Consider the following 6,000-nt stretch of genomic DNA (forward strand, 5'->3'; position numbering starts at 1 on the left):
TAGTGATTTTGATCCTTGATTGAATCCATGGACATGGGATCTGCAAGAGGTAGAGGGTTGAATATATAAACATTCAACTTACTTCATGGAGGATATAAGTGGCCATTGTGGACTGGGGGGAGTGTCACATAACATTTAAGAGGAATTGATGGTGACACCTTCTGAGTATGCAGTGCAAGGCTCTCGGAGACAGCAAAAGATCAGAAGGGAACATAACTGGTAGTGTGTCCTAGAAAGTGTATGGCCACAACATGGAAGCGAGTTCAAGTTAGCACATAAAAGGAAACATACTGGACCCCAGACCAAGGCAGGCATGTAATGGAGCTGTCTTAGGGTTTCTACTGCTGCAATGAAACACCATGACTAAAAAGCAAGTTGGAAAGGAAAGGGTTTATTCAGCTTACACTTCCACATTGCTGTTCATCACCAAAGGAAGTCAGGACAAGATCTCCAGGTAGGAACCTGGAGTCAGGAGCATGTGCAGAGGCCATGGAGGGGTGCTCTTTACTGGTTTTCTCTCTATGGTTTGCTCAGCTCACTTTCTTATAGAACCCAAGACCACCAGCCCAGGGATGGCACCACCCACAATGGACTGGGTCCTCCCCCATCAACAACTAATTAAGACAGTGCCCTACAGCTGGATCTTATGGAGGCATTTTCTCAATTGAGGTTCCTTCCATTCAGATAAATCTAGTTTGTGTGTCAAGTTGACATAAGACTAGCCAGCAAGAGAGCTTTCACAAAAAATATGTTCCGGTTGGGAGTTTGTGTCTTGCCACTCTGGGATGAGCTGCTGCATTTGTTGTTTTTCACTTATTAACCCAGACCTGGATCCTCTGGGGGCAGAGAGTTGGTGCCCCTTTCTTCCAGATACTGTGGAGACCCATGAAGCTGGTTGTCCTGTCTCTGGCTGCAGAGTTGCATGCAGCACAAATTATAGTTAGGCCCAACCACCCCCCCCCTATGTTCAGGATGGCTATGAGTCCCAGAGAAAAACAGCTGTGATTGAAGATGGGTCTTTGTGGTCTTGGGAGACTGACTTTCCACCATGTCCGAGTGTCTGTGGCCTGCTCTGCGCTTCCTTACTAGCATGAATAGAGACAGTTGTGGATCAGGACTTGGGCCTTATGTACCAAACATCACCAAGAGAGTCCTGGCTAGGCTAACATGGACCATACAAATCAACTGTGAATGGAATCCTCTGGAAGACATGGCTGCGGGTGGACCAGCACAACCCCTGTGTTGGGCACTTGGATGGCTGATCTGGACTGTTAGCTTGATTGGTCTGAGAGATGCTCCCGTGCTGGGTGACATCATTTCTGAGTGTGTCAGATTGTATTCTGAGGGCTCTGGTTTAATGAATGAATTAATCTCTGGACAGAGTCACAGTATGACTCTGTTATTATTTGTAGATGGCGAAAGTAAGGGAGTGTGGCCTTGAGGGAGGAAATAGGTCATTGGGGGCATATCCTGGGGGGGATGCCACATCTTGTTCTGGCCTCTTTTTATGTTCCCTTCTCCCTGTTTCCTGTCTGTGAAGAAGTGAAGAAACCTCCACTACACCCCCCCCACCCTCCCTCACTACCATGATGTTCTGCTCAAACACACAGAGCCAGGCATCCATAGACTAAGTCCTCTGAGACTATGAACCCAATGAAATTCTTCCTCCCTTCGCTTGTCCCTGTCTTGTGTTTGACCACAGTGATGCAAAAGCAATGAAACAGGCATTAGAATAAGGTACAGATGTTACCATCACGATGACGTTTACCCGGAGAGTGCCTGGATGCCCGGATGAGGGGTTTAGCCTGGTCCTGCAGAGGTCACACGAGGTTCTACAAAGGTGGTGACTGTCTCAGTGCTCTCACTGGGACATGCACGTGCCTGTGTGTATGTCTGTCTGTGCATGCACTTGAGGACTTGAGTGTCCCCAGGCAGCAAGGCTCCCTGGGAAGCTGTCACTGTGGCAGTCCCAGAGCCCAGTTAGTAATAAGCATCACAAACACTTGTGCATCTACAGTGTGGACCCACATGTCCTGAAGTCATGTCATTATCTGACTCTGCCTGTCTCCATCGACCTTGAGATACAGAGAGAATTTGTTGTTGAATTTTAATGCCAGTCACTATTATTTAATTTATACCGAGCAATTCCGGAAAGAAAAAAGATGCCTGTCCAAAGAGGTGTAAATCTGATACCTGACCGATCTTTCAAGAGGTGATAAATACAAACATCCTTACTTTTGGCATTTATAAATTATTTGCTTCATTAGGACAAAGAGCATTTGACATTTTGGAGCTATGTGGTATCTGCCCAGTGTCATAGTACATGGCGAACGATTAGGTGGGTATTGGGTATGTGAACAGATACGGTGGTTTTTATTAAGACAGGAAATGCCAATGAACATATACACACAGACACACACATACACACACACAGACACACACACAGAGACACACACACAGAGACACACAGAGAGACACAGAGACACAGACACACACACACACACACACACACACATACACACACAAAGACACACACACAGAGACACACACACACAGAGACACAGACACACACACACACACACACACACACACACACACACACACACACGAGCAGAACCCCCAAGCTTCTCTCATTCAAGCTTGCCTGTCTGTGTATATGGTATGAGAAGTCAGAGCTGTGAGTAACACTTTGCTTGAATGACTTGGAAACTTCCACAAAGTTGGAAAAGCTGGCCTCCCATGAAACCACAGCAGACAGCAGTGGCATGCCTGTGCGTCATGCATCCGCATGTAACATGTAGTGTGCACACACACCTCAAGGCTCTTCTGTCCCACATCTACCTTCCACACAAACCGAACACACACTCTACCATATCCAACCATGTACACACTGGTGACATAACACGATCCAAACACAGATGCTCTGTGTCCTCCTCTACCCTCACATGCGCAAGCCTCATGCCTCATTCTGTCTGATTATTAAGCTTCATTTGGGGCTAAGCATTCGGGGCAGATTTTTTTTAAATACTAAGTCCAAGCACAGGGTCCTTCTACCTGTAACTTTTGCAGGAAGCAAGGCTGACGAGGCCCAAACTGGTTTCCTGATGTTTTTCAGGTGGGTCTCAGTTCCCTCGCTGCCCTTCTTGGTTGGATGATGCATTCGGTCTGGGGCAGCGATGATCACAAAATTGTCTCTACCCATCCCATTCTGTTTTAGAAGAGAAATGTGCCAGGCAAAGTCACCTAGAAGAACAGATTCTGTTGAGTTTGTAGATTTAGGGGTAAACATTCCATCTGGGTGCATTTTCTTTCAAAAGACAAATAGACAATGAAGGTTCGGAGTTCTTACCTTCTTGGGGCTGTGTAGTAGAGTATTTTAAGGTGTGTTACTTTTGTTTATGTTGCATTTGCTTAACTCTGTGAAACTGTGTTACTGTGCCTGTCTAAAACACCGATTGGTCTAATAAAGAACTGACTGGCCAATAGCAAGGTAGGAGAAAGGATAGGTGGGGCTGGCAAGCAGAGAGTATAAATATAAGGAGAAATCTGGAAAGATGAAACTAAGATCGAGGAGCCAGAGAAGAGGAGGATGCCAGGGGCCAGCCACCCAGCTACACAGCAAGCCACGGAGTAAGAGTAAGACACAGAAATAAGAGAATGGGAAAAGTCCAGAGGCAAAAACTAGACGGGGTAAGTTAAGGAAAGCTGACTAGACACTAAGCCAAGCTAAGGTCGGGCATTCATAATTAAGAATAAGCCTCCGTGAGTGATTTATTTGGAAGCTGGGTGGCAGCCCTCCCCCCCCCCCCCCCCCCGCTCCCAAAAAAGAGTAAAATACTAACAACAGGGCTGGGTGAGAAGAAGCCCCTTCCAAGGTGAGGTCTCACCCCAGGAGGAGCTGACTATGGCCCTGGCATCTCTCTCGGCCAGGGAATCAGAATGCAACTTGCATTAAAGTCTTGGTGTAGTCTCTGTCATTTCTACCCTTCCAGGTTTGCTCAGCTGGAGTGGATACACCACACCACACCACACCACACCACACCACACCACACCACACCACACCACACTAGTGAGAGAGAGAAGCAGAGACTAAGAAAGGTCCATAGAAAGCCTGACCCCAGCAGAGGCAATCACAAAGGCTGGGAAGGTAGTTTATTTTTATTATTTATATTTGTTTTTGGCATGAGTGTCATAGTATATGTGGAAGTCAAAAGACAACCTGAAGGGGAGGTTCTCTATGTCTGTTATGTGGGTCCCTAGGACAGAACTCGGCTGGTCTGGCTTGGTGGCAGGTGCCTTTATCTACCCATCCATCCATCTCATCTCACCTTTATCCACACATCCATGTCATCTTTGCCCACACATCCATCTCTCTAGCCATCGTTTTCATTTTAGCTTCTTCTCCTTTTATATCCACCCCAGCTGAGCAAACCTGGAGGAGCAGAAATGACAGAGACTGTACCAAGGCTTTAATGCAAGTTGCATCCTGATTCCCTGGCTGAGAGTGACAACAGAGCCATAGTCAGCTCTTCCTGGGGTGAGACTTCACCTTGGAGCAGGCTCCTTCCTACCCAGCCCCATGAAGGTGAGAACTTCAAATCTCCTTCTTTGTCTTTTGAAAGAAAAATGCACCCAAATGGAATGTTTACCCCCTAAATCTACAAACTCAACAAAAATCTGTTCTTCTAGGTGACTTTGACTGGCACCTTTTTCTTCTAAAACAGAATGAGTAGAGACAATTTTGTGATCATCGCTGCCCCAGACCAAATGCATCATCCAACCAAGAAGGGCAGCGTGGGAACTGGGACCCACCTAAAAAACATCAGGGAACCAGTTTGGGCCTCGTCAGCCTTGCTTCCTGCAAAAGTTACAGGTAGAAGGACCCTGTGCTTGGACTTAGTATTTAAAAAAAATCTGCCCCGAATGCTTAGCCCCAAATGAAGCTTAATAATCAGACAGAATGAGGCCTGAGGCTTGTGCATGTGGGGGTAGAGAGGACACAGGGCATTTGTGTTTGGATTCTCCTCTGCTCCCTCAGAGTTCCAAGACAAAGGTCCTGTGCAGCCAGCTAAGGCTGCATCTTGTAGGCTGGGCCAAAGGCAGATGAAATCCCTTAGGCAAAACTAGCAGAGGTAGCTCCCCTCCCAGAGAAGTGGGTCCAACCCAGCGGATGGCAGGGGCTGCCTCTCCAGCTCTTGACTGTGTTGTCGGCAGGTACATTTATATTTTAAGCCAGAGTGTGTGTGTCCTTACCCAGCTGTGCATGCTTGTGCTTACACATGCGTGTGTTGTACACTACCACCGCATAACCCTTACAGTCGGTGTGTGCGTTCAACCCTGAAGCCCTTTTCTTTAGTGAGAAATGATCTTAGGGGAAAAAAAAAAACAGATGAAAATAAAATCCTTAAACTGTCTTGCCTTCTCTTTTCTTTTTAGAATGCTAATCTACCTGAGAGGCTTAGCGGGACCTCGGGCATTATCAAACCTTTAGCCCAGACAGAGCTCTGCACCACAGAGCCAGAACAAAGTGATTTATTTAAGTGAATGACCACAGCTTTTGGGCCTTGATGATGTCTGTTTTTAAGCTCAGTCTGCAATGAATTGAGGTCTACGAGGGAAATCGAAAGCTTTTATGCTGGGTTGAGAGGGGCTTGCTCTCACCTCGTTAAGTTCGTCTCTCTAAAAGCACATAACTTACTTTCAATATTGTCCAATCGCCTTCCTCTGGACGTGGAGAGATTTCCATTCTGTCCCCATGACACATCCAAATAAAACACTGCTTCAGCCATTAAGGGAGTTGATTTTTGTTGAACCAGAAAGAAAAAGGCAGAATACGAATGAGATACGAGGGTGTGCAGAGTTCTTGAGTTCCCGGTGTATTGATGCCTTTGCCCCCAATCAGTTCTTCTTTGAATGTCCCTGGGGACTTTGCCTGAGTCTGGGTGGGCAGTTGGGAGTCCACAGCACTGCATCAGTGTCTCATAAACTTTCCTGCTCCGT

The 6,000-nt window shown here is 46.7% G+C and overlaps 1 long non-coding RNA gene across 1 annotated transcript in view; it reads left to right on the top strand.

Moving 5' to 3' along the window:
- The window catches only part of LOC131896369 (uncharacterized), a 55,874-nt gene extending 50,086 nt beyond the window's left edge, over nt 1-5,788 (top strand). The window contains exons 3-4 of the long non-coding RNA XR_009375443.1: nt 4,423-4,873; nt 5,437-5,788. This is a non-coding gene — a long non-coding RNA (uncharacterized LOC131896369). The remainder of the gene's footprint in view (nt 1-4,422; nt 4,874-5,436) is intronic.
- Nucleotides 5,789-6,000: the final 212 nt, after the last annotated feature.

This window comes from Peromyscus eremicus, chromosome 20, assembly GCF_949786415.1.
Source record: "Peromyscus eremicus chromosome 20, PerEre_H2_v1, whole genome shotgun sequence".
NCBI classification, from domain to species: Eukaryota; Metazoa; Chordata; class Mammalia; order Rodentia; family Cricetidae; genus Peromyscus; species Peromyscus eremicus.